The sequence below is a fragment of the Macaca thibetana genome, chromosome 5, assembly GCF_024542745.1.
Source record: "Macaca thibetana thibetana isolate TM-01 chromosome 5, ASM2454274v1, whole genome shotgun sequence".
NCBI classification, from domain to species: Eukaryota; Metazoa; Chordata; class Mammalia; order Primates; family Cercopithecidae; genus Macaca; species Macaca thibetana.
The window spans coordinates 37275741-37298793 of NC_065582.1; the positions used below are offsets into that span (position 1 = coordinate 37275741).

Sequence of the window (23053 nt, forward strand, 5' to 3'; positions counted from 1 at the left end):
GTTATGCCTGGATTAGGATTTTCTTTTTCTAGGGAACCAACATTTTTATTATGTCATGGCTATCAAGGGCTATACAGAAGGAGGAGTGAAAAAGAAGATGCTTAGTATGTTGCTAGCAACTTCTTACAAAAAAGAGTTTGGAAATGGTACAGTAAACTTTGTTTTGGATGTGAAATTTTAGGGCAACAATTGGATACTGGTGCAGTTTCAAAACAGCAAAATAGTTTAGCAGGTAATACACTGAAAATGTAAAGTTGGAATTATTTTCAACGTATTTAGGTTTCCCAGAATACTGATGGAAAGTGAAGAGCTGAAAAGTGGGTATTTTTAGTTAGGGGGAAAATCTGAATGAATGAGACACTACCTAAAATAGATGTTTTAGAAGTGGATAAGAGTTGAAGTTAAAAAGGAATGAGCAGGCTTTAAACATGGCCACCAGTTTAGTCCCAGGGTATATTATTCTGTGTTTTTGAAACAAGCTAAAAGTTTTTATTTATTTTTTAGATAGGGTATATAGGTCCCTTGAGATTAAGTTCAGAAGAGCATATTTAATGATAATTTCATTGTTAAGGAATTTATAAATAGAAGGACAGATTTGTTTCCTCAAATTCATGTTTTTAAAGTTCGCTGTGCATTATTATCGTACGTTTGGTCTTAATATGACGAAGTAAGGCCAAAAATAGCTGACAGAGAAGGCTGCTTCCCTTGTTCACAGTTGGTGTGTGTCTTTGTGTCCCATACAATGGAGGGGATATCCCTGTGTAGGCACAGCAGTGCTGAACATGCTTTTTTTTTTTTTTTTTTTCCTTTTAACCTTTTTATTAAAAAACAAAAAGCAACTTGGCACTTAAAAAATGTAGACATTTTTGTGGCTTGCATTTAGTATTGACTTTAACAGGATTAAGGATTGTGAGGAAGGAAATATATATTCACACTTTTTTGTGTTCCTTAGTTGGAATTCTACACTTTCCCAGTAGCTTCTCTGACTTCTTAACAGTGATTATTCAAATGGCAGAAACTCTGGGGAAGAGATGTTTCAACAGGGAGATAGGTCTAAGGTGATTCTAGGGTGAAGATACAGAGATTGGATTATATGCCATATGGAGGCCTTCTCTTGTCACCCTCCACTTTCCACAATATTTTTTGTGCAGTCGAAGCCATGTTCAGATGAATTTTAGAAGGCAACCATTTATAGTTAACGTTATTTACTAGTAAGGACAGTGAGAAGAGTGGTAACTTCATATACTTTGCCTTGGCAACTTTGGATTGATAGGGAATTAGAGACTTGAGGGAAATGTTTGTGTGTGTGCGTTTTAGCACCCACCAGATGACCCCAAAGCATAGGCTTATTGCATTGTACTTTGGAGATGGTTCTTGGAGAAGTCTTCTGGTGCTTCTGACATCTCATTGGGTAGAGAAGGAGTTGGCAAACTATTTTTGTAAAGGGCCAGTTAGTAAATATTTTAGGTTTTATGGACCACATGATCTGTCACAACTTTCAGTTCTGTTCTTATAGTGTGAAAGCAGCTGTAGACAACAAGGAAGTGAATGAATGTTGCCGTCCTCCAATTGGCCCATAGGCGGAAGTTTTTGGACCCCTGATACAGACAACTGCCAAATCCACCAACAAACAGTATGAGCTTTATTACACTACAAAGCCAGGACTGGCTATTTTTGGTGGTCTTTGTTTTCTAGGTGAGATGTTTTTCTCTGAGTTCATTTAAAATGATTCGGCATAAAGCACATACTCTACTGTAAAATACTTTTGCCTTCATGATGATGCAAACTATGGATTGAGGGGCATGGGTGATGCCATCTTTAAAGGGATGCAGCTAAAAAATAGGGACTACCTGCATTTCTTATCTAAAGATAACCACAATTGACATTTAGTGATATACTGGCTTAGTATCATGGCCAAAAGTATCTGTAAAGAAGCTTGTGGTCATACTTTAGAAACCTGAAAGTAAATGTAAAGCATTTTCTTCATATGTAAAATTAGAAGTGTTTATGGTTGGTTTGAATAATATGAGTCAAACTGTAAGAGCATTAAAGTTTGATACTGCTATCTCTTTAAGTCTTAATCTCTTGCAGTGACTAATTCAGTATGTAGAATTATTGGCTCCGCAGTTTTTGTTTTGTTAATTTCAAATACTAGTGTATCTTAACAAATTACTTAAATCATTTAAATGTGTACTTTAAAAAGCTTTGATGTATATACATGTATATATACACATATATATGTGTGTGTGTATGTTTGTGTGTGTGTGTATATATATATTTTTTGGGTCTCATTCTGTCACCCAGGCTGGAATGCTGTGGTGTGATCTCAGCTCACTGCAACCTCTGCCTCCTGGGCTCAAGTCATCCTCCTACCTCAGCCTCTCGAGTAGCTGGGATCACAGGCACGCACCACCACGCCTGACTAATTTTTTTGTATTTTTGTTAGAGATGGGGTTTCATCATGTTGCCCAGGCTGGTCTCTTAACTCCTGAGCTCAGGTAATCCATCCTCCTTGACCTCCCACAGTGCTGGGATTACAGGCGTGAGCCACCACACCCGACTAGCATTGAGAGAGAGAGAGAGAGATATATATATATACATGTGTGTGTGTATATATATATATTTTTTATTTTATTTTATTTTATTTTTTTATTTTTATTTTTTATTTTTTTTGAGATGGAGTCTCGCTGTATGGTCAGGCTGGAGTGCAGTGGCGTGATCTCGGCTCACTGCAACTTCTGCCTCCTGGGTTCACATCATTCTCCTGCCTCAGCCTCCCGAGTAGCTGGGACTATAGGCGTTAGCCACTACGCCTGGCTAATTTTTTTGTATTCTTTAGTAGAGATGGGGTTTCGCTGTATTAGCCAGAATGGTCTTGATCTCCTGACCTCATAATCCACCCGTCTTGGCCTCCCAAAGTGCTGGGATTACAGGAGTGAGCCACCGCGCCTGGCCGCATTGCTATATTTTTAAGAGTGAATCTTTCTCACATGTGTTGTTCAGAAAGTGTAATTCACTTTGTGCAATTTTACATTACAGTTAATATTAAAATACTTGTTTCATATGTCAGCAGATACCAACATTGGATGATGGTATATTTAGTTTCATAAATCCTATTTATTTTAGGATTCCCTTGTTTATGGCAGGGGTGGAGATTACTCTTGCAAAAATGATCACTTTTTAGTGAGTATGAAACCTGCTTTTACTTTATATATAGTATTTCTACATATTGTTACTTAAATTGAACAACTTTTTAATTTTTCTTCTTTTAAAAAGAGAGTATATAATCTGACAATGTTAGTATGTCTTTTAGAAGGTCACTATAAAGTTGTTTTCCTATTTATTTGGAAAGGATTATTTCTTTATTATTTTAAAAATCTTTTAATCTTTGCCTTTTCAGGTAATTTTATCATTGTCCCAAGCCTAAGGATGAGTGGTAATTTAAAAGACACAAGGTGTGCATCTCATATCTGCAGATACTCCAAACAGAAATATTCTCGTTCGTTGATACTTTCAGTGGACCAGGAAAAAATGTGTATTAGTTTTTTTTTAGTGTGACTGAATTGTCATTACAAAAAGATGAGTAAAATTGCTTTTAAATAATGAATTCTTGCTGTTAAATTATCCTGTTTTTAGACTTTTTCCCCCATTAAGTATAATGGGGGAAAATGTACACACACATACACACAGAGTATGTGTGTGTAGAGGTACCTAGTGTACTGTGCTAGATGTTCATTTCTGCATGACTGCTCTGGAATTTAGGCAGTATTAAAGGACTTTACAAAATATTTTTGATATCACTTAATATCATCCTGTTTTATGTCTTAATGTACTTTTATGTTTTTGCTGCTTTCTGATGATACTTCCTTGGTATTTCCTTATGATACCTTTGACAGTACATTTAAATGGAATGCATTTTTTTCAAAGTATGTGACATTTTCTGAACACTATGGGATATATATCTTCTAGTAATTATATTTTTACATGCAAGTATCTTTAAAAATTTCTTCTTATTACAACTTCAGAATTGTGAAACATTTGAGGGAGCATCTGCGGTTTTTCACTGAGCACTCGATCTGGATATTGGAATGACAAACTAAAATAACATTTAACAAAATTTTTCAGAGGTGTTCCTTTATAATTTTTGAGTAACACTTGATTTCTCTAAAGCAGAAGGCTTATAAGAAGAAAATATGAGAGCCAGTGTTCGTCTTGTATTATCCTGCCACGCAGGTAGTTGAAAATCAGAAACAAACAGAAACGCACAAGAGACCTTATTGCTTGAGTATCTTTTGCTCTTCCCCCATCAGACCTAAGGGACAGCTAGTGGGTCAGTCAGATACTGTGCAGTTCCTGTTGCTATGCTCTGTCACCTTTGCCCTTTCTTTCTAGCAGGAAGATAGCTACTGGAAATCTGGCTGTAAGAAAGAGATAGCATGTTTTCTCTGTCTCTCTCTCTGTGTGTGTATATGTCTGTGTACATGTACCTAGTGTGTTGTGTTAGATGTTCATTTCTGCATGACTGCTCTGGAATTTAGGAAATATTAAAAGACTACAAAATATTTTTAATATTATTTAGCCTTTTCTCTGAGAGGATCACATCCTCTGGCTTTGGCGTTTTCATCTCACAGCATCTTAAAACGAACCCATCAATGTATATTGTCAGTTCCAAATGTGAAGTCTCAAGGCAAATTGCTGGTTTGTTTTTGGAAGAATGTGTGTGTGTGTGTATATAATTTTTAAATTTTTAACAAAAATTCCTAATCTAGCCAATGCTTATGAGAGTGTGTGTGGTTTGTATAAAATTGTTTTTTTTAGAGACAGGGTTACACGTTGTCACCAGGCTGGAGGGCAGTGGTGTGATCCTTGCTTACTGCAGCCTTGACCCCCTGGGCTCAAGTGATATTCCCACCTTAGCCTGCTGAGTAGCTGGGACTATAGGTGTGTACTGCCACACCCTGCTAATTTTAAAAAAATTTTCTGTAAAGACAGGGTCTCACTATGTTGCCCAGGCTGGTTTCAAACTCCAGGACTCAAGCAGTCCTCCTGAAATGGCCTCCCAAAGTGTTGGGATTACAGACTTGGGCCACAGTGCATGGTCAGAGTGTATGTATTTTTTAACAGCCTTTAGGATTGTATGCTTTTTAGGGGGGTGTATCGGGGGTAATATACCTTTGCATGACATTCTTTAGGTCTGAGAAGGAGTTGCTTCACTAAAAGTTGTAATTTATAATTACCTAATGGTTGAAAACAGGTCTACCTGGAGTCAGCTAGTTTACTTCTGACTACACAGGCAGCTAGTTTACTTCTCATTTACCTAATAAAATACATTCATAATATGAATTCAATAACTCATAATTCAATAATTTCTTGGCCTCATGGCCTTGAACAAGCTATTTATTATCCTTTTAATTTTGGTGGCATCACCTGTTGATGGAGTAAAACATGTCCTTTACGTGGTGGTTGTTAGGATTAAATGAGATAATATAAAGCATGCAAAGCTCTTAATCCAGTGCCTGGCATATAGCATTTGACCCGTCAGTGTTAATTTATTAAGTTTAAGTTCTTTTAAAGTGTGCTATAGATAGAAGATTTAAATCAGGCCTTATATTGCCCAACATTTAAATTCAACACTTGAGTTTGGTGAATAATACTGAAGTAATTCTATGTTTTCAGAAGCATCTAAAACTTCATTAACATTTTATTAAAAACTGAAGAAATGACAGAACTGTTGTGCTTTTTTTAATAGAAAAGAAAGACTGATTTGAACATAACTGGAATTTGCATTTATTTGCAAAGATCTCAGTAGTGCATGGACCAGAAAAGAATCCTTTTTTGAATAATTAGTGATTATCTATGATAGTGACTATGGTTTAAATTGCCCATTTAGAAATAGCAGGATCTAATTCAGTTATCAGCCCTTTTAATTGCCCATCTCTTTAACCCTTGGAAATAAAAAGCTTTAAAAAAATCATTAAGAAGTTGAAACAGAAGTTTTATCTGTGTCATTTACATCTCAAATTCAGATTGAAGTAGTTTTGTTTACATGATTCTATTTTAACTACTTAATTTTAGTTTTTGTTTTTTCCTGAAATTATTAGTATGTGGGTTTTAAAAGTTCCTTTTTTTGTGCTTAGTATTTGTTAAATACAAGATTGGTTTTCAGAAATACCTTTTCTTCAAGCAGGGCATAATCAGTGTTTTATTGGCCAATACAATAAATAAATGCTTCTTGATTGTTTTTGTATTTGGAAAGAATTTCTATGTTGAGAACAGTTTTGCTATGCTTTCCTTCATAGTTTGTTTATTGAATAGAACTATATTTAAGGTATATGAAAAAAATCTAAGCTAGAAAAAAATGATTGAGATATATTCTTGGGGGAAAATATTTGCACACTTTGCATCTGACAAAGGTCTATGGTCTAACGTCTGTAAGAACTTACATTTACAAGAGAAAAATGACCCCATTAAAAAGTGGGCAAAGGACATGAACAGGCACCTCTCGAAAGACTTACATGAAGCCAACAAGCAGAAAAAGTTCAATATTACTCATCATTAGAGAAATGCAAATCGAAACCACCATGAGATACCATCTCACACTATGCAGAGTAGCTACTATAAAATGTCAAAAAATAACAGATGCTAGTGAGGTTGCAGAGAAAAGGGAACACTTATGCACTGTTGGTGGGAGTGTAAATTAGTTCAACCATTGTGGAAATCAGTATGGCGATTCCTCAAAGAGCTGATAGCAGAACTACCATTCCACTCAGCAATCCCATTACTGGGTATATACCCAGAAGAATATAATTCATTCTGTCATAAGGACACATACACATGAATGTTCATTACAGCACAAAGAAAATGTGGTACATACACACCATGGGATACTATGCAGCCATTAAAAAGAAGGAGATCATGTCTTTTGTGGGAGTAGGGATGAAGCTGGAGGCTATTATCCGTAGCACACTAATGCAGGAACAGAAAACCAAGGCTATTATCCATAGCACACTAATGCAGGAACAGAAAACCAAGTACTGCGTGTACTTAACTTGTAAATGGGAGCTAAATGGTAAGAACTTATGAACAAAAGGAAACAATAGACACTGGGGTCTACTTGAGGGGGAGGGTAGGAGGAGGGAGAGGAGCAGAAAAGATAACTATTGGGTACTGAGTTTAATACCTGGGTGTTGAAATAATATGTACAACACACCCTCGTGACACATGTTTACCTATGAAACCTTCACATGTACCCCCAGACCTAAAATAAAAGTTAAAAAAAATAAAATCTTTAGCACTGATTATCTTGCTAGCTGTGACTTCTCCTTTTAAGGAAAATTTGCTTTAGATTTTGGTGTAAATGTAGAAATTAGATTGGTTTATCTGCTAGTGGATCTCTGGTTAGATGATTAATGAATATTCTAGTTTAACAAATTTTCAGCATTTTAAATACTTTGTTGGTAATGATTTGGATTATGCTTCTAGGGATCTTTACATTTCATAGTTTTTCAAAAAAGACTTTATAATAAGTTACTGGATGGGAAGAAGAGCATGTTCTCTCTAGTTTACTTAATTTCTTCCTGATTATTATGTATGTAATACTGGGAGGTTGTGTAAATAAATATTTGGGTTGTAAGTTTTCTTTTGCATGATTGGTGGTCTCTTAATTGACTGCTGTGTGAATTTGATAGTATAAACTAGAATGGTTATACAGTGAGTGGGGAAACCTTTTTCTACTGAGTGTTACGCAGGTGGATTTTTTTTTTTTTCCCTCTGCGGAGAAATGCTAAACTTTTATATTACCAGGTTTAGACATTTAGAGCAGGAAACAAAATTTCATTTTTTTTTTTTAAATAACTGAGCAGGAGAAGAGAGTGGGGTTGTACAGAGGTGGGGAGAGGCAGTAAAGGAGGGAGGAAGAGGCAGATATCAGGGCGAGTGGCTCCGGAAGTTTGGAGGTCAGTCTTAGTCATGGGTCACACCCTGTTATTTCTTTGGGTTGTGGACATGAGGTGTTACCACTTGTTATCTGTCACCCTTTGAAATGATGATTAGATTATTGGTTTTTATTCATAGCTTTTCAACATTTGGGTTCTTTAAACCATTAAAGATTTAGTTTGTATGGGATAATCAGTGTTATTTTAGGGTGGGAAAATTTCCACCATGCCTACTAGGAGAAGATGATGGCCAAAGAGTTTTTGACTTACAGAGGAATTTCTTTGTTCTGTTGTTGTTTTTTCCTCATTGACCCTATTTTGCTAGCTTTGTCTGAGAGGGGTGCTTGTCATTCTACATGTGACATAGTAGCTGAGAGGCAAGCTTTGGAGTTGATAGACCCAGGTTCCAGCTCTGCTGCTTTGTGATTTCAGGCAAGTTATTTATTTCATGTGTGTTTCTTTTAAAACTGGGATGATAATAATAGTACCTATTTCCCCCATAGGGTAATTAAGAGGATTGAGTGAGATAATGCATGTAAGCCTTTAGCACAGTGTCTGGCTAAGTTAGCATCCAGTAAATGTTAACTGCTGCAGTAATAAGAAATATTATAGTATTAAGTTATTGTTATTTCTGTGAGGGTGCTGGTTTTCTGAATGCTGAGACATTGGTGATCTTTGTTGCTGAACTTGTTACCATTTTGAATACTGCCTTTATTCAGCAGCAGATTCAGTTCAGATTTACTGAACACCTACTATGCCAGGAATTGATCTAAATAAGCAAAACAAAAAATACCTGCTCTCTTAAAACTTACTTTCTGGTTAGGAGAGGCAAAATACACAAAACAAAATAGATGATGTGTCACTCAGGAGGTTTGCTTGTTGGACTTTGTCTAAGCTTTCATTAACCAACCCTAGAAGTCTTAACCTTTAAATACTTTTTGATTGTTCCTGTTGCTGTGCTTGAGAGTGTTTGGAGGTAGGGGCACCCTAAAAACATATCATAGACTAGGTTTATTGTCTCCAGCTTCAGCTTGATACTAATTTTAAGGCAGCCTTAAATGATAGTTTTCATCATTTCCTTGACTTATTACTTAAATTGGCTATCTCAAGACTTTCAGTCCCCAAAACTTGTATTTCACATCGTTCAGAGAGATGTTGCTCCTGCCCAGCTGCTCCTCTTTTGCTCTTCTATGCCGTTTTCTTAAGAGGAGGGAATACTAGAAACCTCTTTTTAGAAGTATTTTCTTACTAGTCTAACTGTATACTTTTCCTTCTCATATTTTGTGTTTTCTACCCTTTATTTATTTTTAACTGACATTTAATTGCTTATTTTCTTTAAAACGTGGTTTTTTTTGGTCTCTCCAATTAAATTGTGAAAGTTTTTAGGTCAGAGACCACTTTTCTATTTTGACCTTGAGCTTCCTCTCTTGAAAATAAGATAATACCTCCCAAGGATGTTGTGAGAGCTCAAAGAGATAATGTGTGAAAGGGGTCCTGGAGCCAGATCCTTAATAAATGATAGTTTCTTCTTTGAACTACTGTAGTTCCTAAAAGTTAGTGCTGTGCATATAATCAGTGCTTAAAAAATGCTTGTTAATTTTTCCTGAATTGAGTTTGTGAACTTTTAATTTTCACTTGTGGTGGTAGTTTGAGTTGTTAGTGCTAGATAAGATTCAAAATATTACTTTTCAAGAGTCAGGTGATAAATACTGGGTCATTAGTGGTAGAGCTCAACAGTGATTAGGAACAGGAACTTGAGCCATCATTGTTTGGGTTCAAGTACAGGCTACCACACTTACTGGTTGTGTGACCTGTGGCAAGTTGTTTAACCTCCCTCGGTTTCTTTATCTGTAAGGAGGGGAAAATGATATCTGCCTACCTCATGAATACTTTTTTGTTAGTATTAAGGGAAGTAAATGAGAACCTCAAAACAGTGCCTACCGTATAACAATCTGTAACAGGGTCCCCAGGGAACATTTGGCGCTATTTGGTGATGTTTCTGATGGTCATTTGGGGGAGTGGGGAGAGGGAATGATGCTACTGGTATCTAGTAGGTAGAGGTCAGTTATAAACAAGGTGTAGGACAGCATCCACAACAAAAAATTACTTGGTCCAGAATGCCAGCCCTGCCAAGCAACATTGGGAAACCCAGCTTAGTTCCTTTGTATAAGGTACTTTGCCAGTTAGATTCTGTATAAATGCTGATTATTGATAAAGATGAGTCACAGACATGGATAGACTTCATTTAACCTTCATTTTAAAAGACAGACATGTAAGAAGGTTAGTAGATTTCTTTTTTTTTTTTAAGGTTACAGGGAAATTACTCCAAAATTAATCTAAAAGTCCTTATACTTTTTTCAGAAACTGAGACAAGGTTCCAGATGGATTTTACTAATTTAATTTTTTTAATGACAAACTATTCATGTGAAAGTATGTTGAGAATAGAGGGCTTATGAGATATGAATGCTGTAATGTGTATTCATAAAGTCAAATGTACTCTTAAAAAAGTATCAAGGTAAATGGAATGATCTGTTGGGGGAAACCTTGGAGCTCTCTCTCTTTCCTTATGCTTTATTGCTCACCAAGTCAAGGGCTCTTTAACTTAGAATCTTGTTTTTCTGTGTGTACTTTTCCCCTTTACTGTTTAAAATTGGACCCTTACTAAAAATACAGAAAATTAGCTGGGCATGGTGGCTTGCACCTGTAATTCCAGCTACTGAGGAGGCTGAGGCAGGGAGAATTGCTTGAACCAGGGAGACGGAGGTTGCAGTGAGCTGAAATCGCGCCATTGCACTCCAGCCTGGGTGACAGAGGGAGACTCAGTCTCAAAAAAAAAAAAAAAAAAAAAAAAAAAAAAAAAATTTTTTTTCCCTTGTCCATTTCAGGAGCCTCTTAATTGCCTTGCTTCTGTTCTTTCTCTGTATTCCCACTTGAATTAACTCTTCTTTGCTGGGATCCCTTTGGGATCCCTTCTAATCCAGATCCAATCTACCCTTCAGATCTCTTTCCACTGTCCCCTTATTTGTGGGAGAGAATCCAGCCTTAATACCCTAAGACTGGAATTTGAATGTACTGACTTTTCTGCTATTTATAGTGTTGTGTATTATCTTTGGAAGAATTAAGAAGTCATATCATTTTCTGTATGTTGTGGTTCAGATGACTTCTTTCACTTGTATCCAAACACTGGTTGTGTGTCCATGTATATATAGCATGTATATACTTTAATGTCTATTTGTATGTGTGTGTACATGTATATTCTTTCTTGTATGTTTGTCTCTACACCTTGCTATTTCCTCTGCTTGGAATATTCTTTTCATCTGGGAAACATTTGTCTCTTCAGACCCTACTTAAATATTGGTCTCCTAGGAAGTGTGTCCTGATTAATATAGCTAGAGTTAGTTATTTTTTTCCACTGGTTACCCACAGTATCTCTGTGGCTTTTATAGCACTTAACATCCTTGTTTGTATTTTTCTCTTCTACTGATCTGTCAGTTCTTTGAGGGCAAGAGTCTTGTCTTAGTCAACACCTGCTCCACCAAGTATCTAACATTCCTGCCACATTATAGACATATAGTATGTTAACAAATGAATGGAAGAGACAAAAACCTGGAAAGCTTTTAAATAAGTTCTGTGGGGGTTAGCGGGAGGGGAGACCACACATTATTTTGTCCCCTTTGTTTCCAAGTGCTTAGTGTTGTGCTTGCCCATAGGTATTCAGCAAATATTTATTGAATGAATTAGAAGCAAATCCCAGGAGTTGATAAAATTTTCATGTGAACTTTTTTTCTTCTGCATTTCTAGAAAGTATATCCTAGAAGTAAAGTGTCTTAGATATTTTGGAACATCTTATTCTTAAAGTCAACCTTCCTATTTTTGACTTAGTAGTGAAACATTGATCCAATGGATACTTCCTGAATAGTGCTTTTGGCTGATTTCTTTTTCGCAACATGGGTCCATTCTGGTGTTGAGTTTGTTGGAAAGATGAATATGTAGTATCATTTTTACATCATGGAGGAGCCATCATTAAGTAAAATTGTTAAATAAGGACTTTGATCCCCTTTGCACATTTGGGTCCAAATAAAGCGAGTAGATACTCTTAAGTATGGGTAATGACTGAGGCTATTGAAACGTAGGAAAAAGGACAACTGGAGGTGAAGAAGTTACCTACTAGGTCTCTTTGTTTTGATAATGATTGATTTTTTACCCCCAGTTATTTTTAAAGAATTAGCAGGTAAGGAGAGGGGTATAAATCTAGAAGATAAGAATGTAGATTTTGTAATTCATGATCATTATTATTACCATGTATTGAATGTTTACTGTATGTCAGGAACTGTGCTAAGGATTTTGACAATGGTTATTTAACTTACTCCTCACAGCGATTCATATGAAATAACTACTGATGTTTTATGGCAAGAGGAAACAAATTCAGAGAAATTTCCAAGAACACATAGTTAGGAATTTTAACTTGCAGAACTGGGATTCAAATCTAGATCTGTCATACTCCATGGTCTATGCTTTTAATCATGCATGCTCTCTCTTAAGTTTTTGTTGAAAATGGAAAGTTGTACTGACATAGGAGGGGAAAATGACAGAAAATCATCCTATTGGAAGGCAGATTAACAGACTCATGAAGAAGCAATTCCCAGGTTTATGTCAGTATACAAAATGTGAAATTGAAGTCTGTCATTTGAATTGATTTGCATTAACCTTCATTTTTTAGTCTTGCTCTTGGAATCATCATCAGGATCGGTGTCCCAGGTATGTTAGCAGTGGAAGAAATTTATCTAGGCAAAATCTGTCTAAGATTATGGAGCAAACTGATTTTATGTGTTAATTGTGTTTTTTAGTGAGAGTTAAATCTTTTGAAGGAGATTATTCTTGGGTAGGGGATGAGCCTCAAATATATTATTTAGAATTTGAAAACCTGTGGTTTGGCATCCTTGTGAAGTGTAGCAAAAAATCTGAGAATCAACATTTGTTAGTCTCTTGGGTGTAAATTATTTAAGTCAATGGGTATCTGTGGAATATTTCTCTTATGTAGTTTATTTTTCTTTTTTTTTTTTGAGACAGAATCTCACTCTGTTGCCCATGCTGGAGTGCAGTGGTGCCATCTTGTCTCACTGCAAGCTCCGCCTCCCGGGTTCACGCCATTCTCCTGCTTCAGCCTCCCGAGTAGCTGGGACTGCAGGCACCTGCCACCACGCCCAGCTAGTTTTTTGTATTTTTAGTAGAGATGGGGTTTCACCGTGTTAGCCAGGATGGTCTTGATCTCCTGACCTCGTGATCTGCCCGCCTCGGCCTCCCAAAGTGCTGGGATTACAGGCATGAGCCACCGCACGTGGCCTCCCTTATGTAATTTCTTAAACTATTTTTGTTTGCTGATTTGGTGTTTGTAATTAAAAAAAAATTATTTTTTCTTCTTTTACATACTTTGTAGAACTATTCCCTACCCAGTGAGTTTATTTATAGATATTTCATATTTAATTAATACTGTGAGAACATAGTTTTTATATCTGTATTTTTATTTTTTCATTAGGATATTTAAAATAGTTTTTGTAATTTTGTTACCTTAAAAAGAGCTAAACTTAGATGTTGGCCTTTAAAAATGTTTTGTGAAAGATTTTCTCTTGGTTCCATTTAAAATACTGTATTTGTAACTATAGTTAAATACATTTGAACTTTGCCCTTTCCAGAAGTTTTAATTATATGCTTTTATAAAATTTTATCATAAGTTACATGCAAATACTAAGTATAGAGTGCTGAGCGTGATGGCTTATGCCTATAATCCCAGTTACTCGGGAGGTTGAGGCAAAAGGATTGCTTTAGGCCAGGAGTTGGAGACCAGCCTGGGCAACATAGCAAAACCTCGTCTCTACAAAAGTAAAATAAATTAGCTTCGTGTGCTGTTGTGCGCCTGTAGTCCTAGTTACTTGGGAGGCTGAGGTGGGAGGATGGTTTGAGCATAGTAGTTCAAGTCTGTAGTGAGCCAAGATCCTGCCACTATGCTTTAGCCAGGGTGACAGAATAAGACCCTGTTTCAAATATATAAATAAATAAAATAGTAGGCTGGGTGCAGTGGCTCGTGCCTGTAATCCCAACACATTGGGAGGCCGAGGCGGGCCGATCACTTGAGGCCAGGAGTTCCAGACTAGCTTGGCTAACATGGTAAAACCCTGTCTCTACTTAAACTAGAAAAATTAGCTGGGTGTGGTGGCTCGTGCCTGTAATCCCAGCTACTCTGGGGGCTGAGGCAGGAGAATTGCTAGAACCCGGCTGGTGGAGGTTGCATTGAACTGAGATTGCACCATTGCACTCCAGCCTGGGCAACAGAGCGAGACTCTGTCTTGAAGAAAAAAAGAAAAAAATAAGTATTGAGTGCTGAATGATGTTCTATAAAATATTAAAAATGCCTAAATGGGACTAAATTCTGGTAACTAGAATTTAGGGGTTGGGGTAGAAGGAATCAGATAAGTACTTCAAGATTTTCAGAGTTTTAAGTCTTAGGCTCATTAGTATTCTCTGACATCATCTACTACAGGTTTCCTTTCTTAGAAGTGAATGTTAATATGGCACCACTATACAAATAATATCGATATCAATACTTGAGTGTTTAGTATATGACAAGCACTGTTCTGTGTCCTTCGTGTGTATTACCTCATCCAGTCCTCACGATAGCTCTATGAGGTAAGTGTTGTTAATATCCCTATTTTATAGCTGAGAATTTGGCACAGAGAAGTTAAACATGGTCAAGGTCCCACCTTTAGTTAATAGTGGAGCTGGGATTGTTTCCAGGCAGTCTGGCTCTAGAGCCTGGGACCTTAATCTTTATTCTATACTATCTGTATCATCTGTAAATTTATTTCTTATATATTTATAAAACAGTGCCTGGCACACAGTAAGAACTATAGAAGTACTGGCTATTTTCATTGGCATTTAATTATATACTCTATGAGGTTGGCAGAGCATGCATTATTATTCCATTTGTTTATTTATACTATTAATTAGATTATAGTAGACTTTATTCAGATTTCTGTGTTTCCTTTTTTTAAATAGTCGAGTTTACCGAGGTTCTTAGAAACTGGATGAGTGTCTTCAATAATGTGGCCATGCTAGATCTCAAAATTAACTTTTTTTTTTTTTTAAAAAAACCACCCATCCAACTTTATTTATACTTCCATAGAAATGGATAAAGACCAAGGTTGGGCTTTTGTTTTTGTATGTCATTGGTTTAGAAAGGCAGAAATGGCCTGGTGCAGTAGCTCACACATATAATCCTAGCACTTTGGGAGGCTGAGGTGAGTGGATTGTTTGAGCTCAGGAGTTCGAGACCAGCTGGACAACATGTCGAAACCATCTCTACTGAACATACAAAAATTAGCTGGGTGTGGTGGCACTCGCCTGTAATCCCAGCTACTTGGGAGGCTGAGGCAGGAGGATTGCTTGAACCCAGGAGGACAAGGCGCAGTGAGCCAGCTGGGATGGTGCTACTGCACTCCAGCCTGGGTGACAAAATAAGACCCTGTCTCAAAAACAAACAAACAAGAAAAGCAGAAAAAACCATACTAAGTTTACAGTATTGTTTGTGTGCCTGCTTGGTGGAAGAAATAAATTCTTAGCAGTTATAATTTTTTTTTAACCTGTAAAGTGTTGAGATTAGTATTACCCCTTTTTCCTGTTGACTTGTGAAATTGAATTATATTGCTTATAATAATGTGAAGTTTTAGAAATTGTTTTGATGATACAGTAAAGACTAGCAGCCTTTAAGATAAATAATGTAAACCATGTTTCCTCAAATCTAAATAGTCATCTGCATGGTATTAGTTTTCTGTCGCTCTACAGAAGCAGTCCCCAACCTTTTTGGCACCAGTGACCATTTTTGTGGAAGACAGTTTTTCCATGGATGCGGGGAAGGAGAGGCAGGGGGGAATAGTTTGGGATGAAACTGTTCCACAGATCATCAGGCATTAGGTTCTCATAAGGAGCATGCAACTAGATCCCTTGCATGCACAGTTCACAACAGTGTTCATGCTCCTATGAGACTCTAATGCTGCAGCTGATCTGACAGGAGGTAGAGCTCAGGCGATAATGCTCACCTGCAGCTCACCTCTTGCTGTGCGGCCGGGTGTCTAACAGGCCACGGACCAGTACCAGTTGTGGACCCTGCTCTACAGCAAATTAACACAAATTTAGCAGCTTATCTTACAGTTTCTGTTGGTCAGGAATTTGGGTATGGTTTAGCTGGGTCTTTCCTCAGGTCCTCACTAGGCTGAAATTAAGGAGTCAGATGGGGCTGCTGTCTCTTCTGAGGCTCTGGGTTCTCCTCCAGGCTCACTGGTTGTGGGAAGAATTCAATTCCTTGTGCTTGTAGATCTGATGTCCCTGTTTGCTTGCTAGCTGTCAGCCAGGGACCACTTTGAGCTCTTTAGAGGCCCACCCCCACCACCATGTTCTTGCCATGTGGCCAAGTCATTATGTTGTGTATGACTAAGGAAGAAAAATGCTGGATTAAAATATAAGACAAATTGTTACTTTATATATGACTAAGGAAGAAAAAATGTTGAATTAAAACATCATACAATGCATTATTGCTTGGATAGTGCCTTGCGAAAAAAAAAAAAGAAAAAAAAAAAGAATTGTGGTCATTCTTGCAGCCGCAATATCTGCTTCAGAAATGTCAAATTTATTTTCTGCTGTTGTGTTTGTATGCTTTTTTGTAAACGTAATTTTTTTTGTTTCAATGCTGAATCATAGTATTTTACAGGATATTTAAAATTAAGAAGTAAGCCTGACTTGTGTACCAAGAACGTACAGAATTTAGTACGAATTATGGTGAAATAAACTGGCATTACCAAATTTGCAAGTGTACGGAGAATAACAGCTGTGTTGTGACTGCCATGGGCAAATGGTGATTTGTAAAGCATTGTTGCTTTTTTCCCGCCATTTATTTTAAGTTGATTTTATTGAGATATAATTTATATACAGTAAACTACAAGACATTTCTATCACCATCAAAAGGTTCTTCATGCCCCTTCACAGTTAAATCCTTCCCTGCACCCTCACCCCAGGCAATCAATGATCTGCTTTTTTGTCACTACAAATTAGTTTGAATTTTTTGGTATTTTAAACAGTGAGGAAAAAAGGGGATATGGAGACAGGCTATTTTAAATTTTTGTATTTTCTTCTTTGTTCTTAGAAAAATCCTAGTTTCTTCATTAGGCATTAGGTTTATTCCTTCAGTGTGGGGGTAAAATGATTCTTCTTGAAGCATTCTAAGTACGTTTCCTAGATGTTCTTGAACTGTTTTGCCTAAGATAACTTTTCTCCAGCATACCCAGAGTTGGCTCTCTTAAACCATACATGCTTGCATAGCTACCTCATCCATATTTCTACTTACTGTCTTTGTAGGGCTATAAACAGAGGTGATTTTCAACTTGACATTCTCAGCTCCTAAATAATTTTGTAGTGTTACTGAAGCTTTTCACCTGTCACATACCTCCTGTCCTAGTCTATTTTTGTGTTGCTGCACATACCCGAGACTGTAATTTATGAAGAAAAGAGGTTTATTCGGTTCATGGTTCCTGCAGGTTGTGTAAGAAGCATGATGTCAGAACATCTGCTTTCTGGTGAGAGCTTCAGGAAGCTTCCACTCATGTCAGAGCGTGAAGGGGAGCAGGTATCACATGGTGAGGCAGGAAAGGAGAGAAAGAGGAGAGGGGATGCCCGGCTCTTTTTATCAGTTCTCATGAGAACTTATAGAGGGGAAACTCATTCATTACCTTGAGGATAGCACCAAGCTGTTCATGTGGAATCTGCTCCTATGACCCAGGCACCTCCCACTGTACCCAGCCCTCAACACTGGGGATCAGATTTCAACCTGAGATTTGGAGGTGTCATATATTCAATTTATATCATCCCCTAGAGAACATACTGCCCCACCCCTGAGAATCTCAAAATGTATTAATCTCAGATTTTCTTGTTGAGAATTCATATTACAGTATGAGTTGTAGGAAACATGAAGGAAAGATTTCCCTTCTAGTCAGTTCATATATTTATCGCTTGTTTCATGCTCCTTGGTGTGTATAGTGTTTTCCAGTGCAGGAATTGCTCTGGGAAGAATGTTGCTTCTTAGAACATAAGAAAAAGGGAACCCCAAGGGAAGACTCAAATGAAGTCCCTAAAAAGCCCACTTACCTCCTCCTAATACAGCATTGTCCAATGGAATGCAAGCAAGATGGTTAAATTTAAATTTTCTAGTAGCTGTGTTAATAAAGCAAAAAAAGAACCAGCCGACATTAATTTTAATAATATATTTTATTTAACACGATATATCCCAAATGTTATTTTAACATTAATCAATATGAAAACTATGAAGACTTGGATATTTAAAATTCTTATTTTAATACTAAATCTTTGAAATCAGTGTATATTTTATACTTACAAGACATCTGAATTTGGACTTAGTCACATTTCGAGCACTCATGACCACCTTAGTGGACAGTGTAGCTATAGATTATGAACTTTTCAGGAAAAGACAATAGCATGTGGACTCCACAAGAAATTGTCTTTAACAACTGTTTGACTCTCATAGGTTAGGGCTTTAGTGTTTCAGAATGGTTTATATGGTTGAGATACAAAGTTTTTTATTTTTATAAAGGTAAAGAGATTTTTATACATTTTCATTATACAAGTAATGTCATTGTTGAAGAGTTGGAAAAGTCTGGGTAAAAGACAACAAATGGTCCTCACTTCCCCAGTCCAGAGATAACCAATGGTAAACTTTATTGAATTTCATCTTTGGGAATGTTGCTTTTTAAAATCAAAGAGAAAATAGATTTCTTTTTTGTCATAATTCCTTCCTGTTCACATTCAGACATACATTATTCTTGACAATTCTTTTACCTCTTTGTTTAAATTTATGTATTCTTTTTCTTGGGCTGTATCCTCCAATAGGGTCTCTGTGAGTGGAGTACTCTGGAGCACAGTAACCTGAATGGTGCTTCCCTGGATTAGGGTTAACAATAGAAACTTTGAGGACTTTTATGTACTCCTTGCTAAACCAGTGTAGTTGCTTTCTATTTTAACTGTCTGTGATCTTTTTGCACATCCCCCAACTTTTTTAGTTATTGAGGAATAATTTACATACCAGGAAATTCACTCTATTAAATATTCAATTCAGGCTAGGCACAGTGGCTTATGTGTGTAATCCTGCTTTGGGAGGCTGAGGCAGGCGGATCACCTGAGGTCAAGGGTTTGAGACCAGCCTGGCCAATATGATGAAACCCCGTCTCTACTAAAAATACAAAAATTAGCCGAGCATAGTGGTGTGCGCCTGTAGTCCCAGCTATTCGGGAGGCTGAGGCAGGAGAATCACTTGAATCTGGGAGGCAGAGGTTGCAGTGAGCTGAGATGGTGCCATTGCACTCCAGCCTGTGCAACAGGAGCAAAACTCCATCTCGAATAAATAAATATTCAGTGGTTTTCATTGTATTCACACAGTTGTGCAGTAATTATCACTATTAATCCAGAACATTTTCATTACCTCAAAAGAACCCTGATGCTCATTAAGGAGTCACTTCCCATTTCCCCTTTGCGCAGTCTCCTGGCAACCACTAATCTACTTTCTATCTCTATGGATTTGCCTATTTTAGACATTTCTTATAAATGGAATCATACAGTACATGGCCTTTTGTGTTTGACTTCTTTCACGTAACACGATGTTTTCAGTGTTCTTCTGTGTTGTAGCATGCATGAGAACTTCATTCTTTTTAGGACTGAATAGTATTCAGTTGTATGGAGGGTACCACATTTTATTCATTCATCAGTTGATGGACTTCGGGGTTGTTTCTGCTTTTTGAGATCACATTAATTCTTCAAGAACATTAATTTCTTAATATCATCCTCCATTCTTGTCAAAGCTTCCGCTGCTTTCCTATTGTCTATAAACATAATAGAAAAATATTTAGTTTGCAGTCTTACAAAGTGTAGCTTCAAGTTACTTTCTTTTCCACGCTTATTTACCATCTTGGTGGTGTTTACTATGTCTAAAATATGTGCTACATATGAATTATAAAATTATGTAGACAATATAGATAAACTTGTCATCTGATCAAATTTTTAAAAAGTGAATTTTAATACTGACAAACTAAGGAGTATGTGTAGTATGGAGAATTTGAGAAAGACAAGTTTCAGTAAAGAAGATATATTATAGCAAAACAAAATTTTTTTCTGCCATGGTCCATTCAAAGAAATACTTAGTTTCATATAACATGAACAAAAACCTTCATTTTGAATAAACATTTGATACATAGAAACTCATTCAGATCATTGATTTTCTGGTTAACTTTGTTAGTAGTTTGTTTTTTTCTGAGTCTTTTGTTTTAATCCGGATAGAGTCAGTCTTTTTTTCCTTTTCACATGCCTGAAATAGTAAAAATGAAATATTTTTACTTAAAATATTTCCAGAATGTCTTACACACACGTACACTTAGAACCAAATACAAATATATAGTGATATTCTCTCACATTTTACAGAGAAAAACATAATATACATACTTTGGTTTTTAATTTCACAGTAGATCTGAGATCTTTTAATATTAGCATACTGAGAACTTTCTCATTTTTTTCATAATAGTATTGTTTATTCCATTGTAATGAATATGCTATTGCTTTTGAAACTAGTCCCATATTGGTGGACATTTAGATTGTTTCCAGGTCCGCTATTACTGATAATACTACAGTGAATAAGTTTGCACATGTATCATTTCATATGTATGCCAATATTTCTGCAGGATAATTTCCCAAAAGTGAAATTGCTATCCACCTGAAATTTGATTACCCATATTTTTAAGCATAGAGGAGGAGATAAAGGGAAATAAATAGAAAAAAAAGAAACTATGGATTTTCAAAAACTTTGTTTATAGATGAAAAAATGGAGGATTAGAACTTTTAAGTAATTGTCCATGGTTATGCACTCCACAGAGGACCGGGCATAGTGGGGGTCAGAGCGGGGGCTGTGTCAGCATGCTAACCCAGATGTTCCTGATTTTAAATAAGCTCCTATCCTTCCTGTTATATTCATACTGCATGTTATGAGCAAAAGGGGAGATAAGTCACAGAAAAATAATAAAATCCCAGACTTTACTTTTGGGATCATTTGAGGTGGGAAAATGGCTTGGGCCCAGGAGTTCGAGACCAGCCTGGGCCACGTAAAGAGACCCCCTGTCTCTACCGAAAAAAAAAAAAAAAAAAAAAAAAAAAATAACCATGGTGTTTGAGGCTTCAGTGAGCTGTGATCACTGCATTCTCTAGCCTGGGTGACAGAATGAGATCCCAGTATATGTAGCTATTGAATCTGTATCAAAGGCAGCATTTCAGATTGGTAGGGGAGAAGATGGATTATTTGGTAATTTATATTGCAACAACTTTCTAATCATTTGGGGAAAAAACCCTGTCCCTTGCTCTTACTCTTTACATAAAAATTAATTGAAAAATTAAAGCAAAAGGTAATATAGAAGGATGTTGTGAGGTTAGCCTTATTAAATAGACTGAACTCAGTACTGAACTCATGAAAGTTTCATTTTTTTCCCCAGTCACTGTCTTTTGCATTTTCCTTAATTGATTTTTAACATCACCTTGGATTAATCTTGTAGCTTTCCCAATGTGTTTTTAGTTATGAAAAGTCTGTTTCTGCTCTTGCCCCATATTAGGCTTGACCTGTGGCTCGAGAGACCTATGGTACTCTTTCACATTTACCGCCCTCCTCTTTCTCTCCTCCCTTTTTTACTTGTTGTGAAAACAATGAGTAAGGTTAAAAAATTATTTTTCACAAACTTGAAAAAGGTTGATAATACGTAAGTTTTGAATATGGGGGAAGTTACTCTCATACTATTGTTGGGAGTATACATTTTTGTGGCCTTTTCAGAGAGCAGTTTGACAGTATTTATCAAAATAAAGTACACAGGCATCTTGAATCAGCAGTTGTTCTTCCAAAATTTAGTAGTACAGATATACTGACATAACTGTATTTGAAAGTAGAATCATTTTTGTAACTTGGGGTTTATTGACAAGAGAATTAGCATTTATTTGAGTCATTTATTATTCTAACTCTTCTACCAAAATGGTGTGATGTGTTGTAATTTACTAGAAGTTTAGGTGTTCCTGATTTTAAAAATGCTCCAGTGAACATCTTTGTGTGCTACCCATTGAACATCTTTGTCTGTGTGCTACCCATTCATTACTGTTGAGAGTGTTTCTTAATGGCTATATTTAGGTAAGTGTTATTTCCCTTTATTTCCCCTCTTATACTTTAAGGAACACAGGAGATCTCAGTTTTAATCACAGCTCAATTGCCTAAATGGGTGTGTGAGTTATAACAAGCTCTTTAACTTTACTGAGCAGGAGGTTCTGCAGATATGGGCCTCTCAGGCTGTTTTATAGCAGTAACAAATGGACTACCTGTTGTTGACCATAGTCACATTCTTCATCGTCCTGTAGGGAGTATGTGTCAATAGGACAACCCGTTGAGTGATAGTCCTAACTTTCTTGGTTCCTCTCTCTCATTGTGAAGTCATTGTTTCACAATTGTGTATACTTACTGATTCAAAAAACAACTCCAACACTTGTTGAGGGGTAGTACTGCTCCCAGTTGAGAATTACTGTTGTAAAAATTTTGGCAGGAATTAATATAAGATTATTTGTGATTGTTATTGACTTATCTTTATTCCTTCATTTTTTTTTTAAAGCAGGAAGCAATAATAGTTTACATTTGTTAACCTCGATATCTACTCTAAAACGTCATTTTTCTTATTATCACCATGAAAGTCTGGGTTAACAAGAGACGAGACTAGCTTCTTCACAGATACATACATTAATTTGACATGATAGAAAAACGAGACTGTATTCTGACTTGCCAGTTTGGTTTTGATTGGTGGTTTCACTTTTCTTTTTAGACTCAGGAAAACGGTGGCAAATATAGTATAAAGGGTAAATTCTCATATGCCCTTCATTCAAGTTCCCAAAATTTAACATCTTACGCAATGACAGAACAATTATCAAAATCAGGAAATTAACATTCATGTAATACTGGTATATAGTCTACAGACTTTATTCAGATTTCACCC

At 36.5% G+C, this 23053-nt stretch overlaps 2 protein-coding genes and 1 pseudogene across 5 annotated transcripts in view; 2 read left to right on the forward strand and 1 right to left on the reverse strand.

Moving 5' to 3' along the window:
• LOC126954972 (peptidyl-prolyl cis-trans isomerase FKBP1A) overlaps positions 1 to 23053 on the forward strand; it is a 1061339-nt gene that overhangs the window by 528461 nt on the left and 509825 nt on the right. The gene's annotated exons all lie outside the window — the stretch shown is intronic.
• Positions 1 to 23053, reverse strand: part of LOC126954384 (uncharacterized) — a 545369-nt pseudogene that overhangs the window by 6939 nt on the left and 515377 nt on the right. The window lies entirely within an intron of this gene.
• Positions 1 to 23053, forward strand: part of FBXW7 (F-box and WD repeat domain containing 7) — a 209966-nt gene that overhangs the window by 3789 nt on the left and 183124 nt on the right. The gene's annotated exons all lie outside the window — the stretch shown is intronic.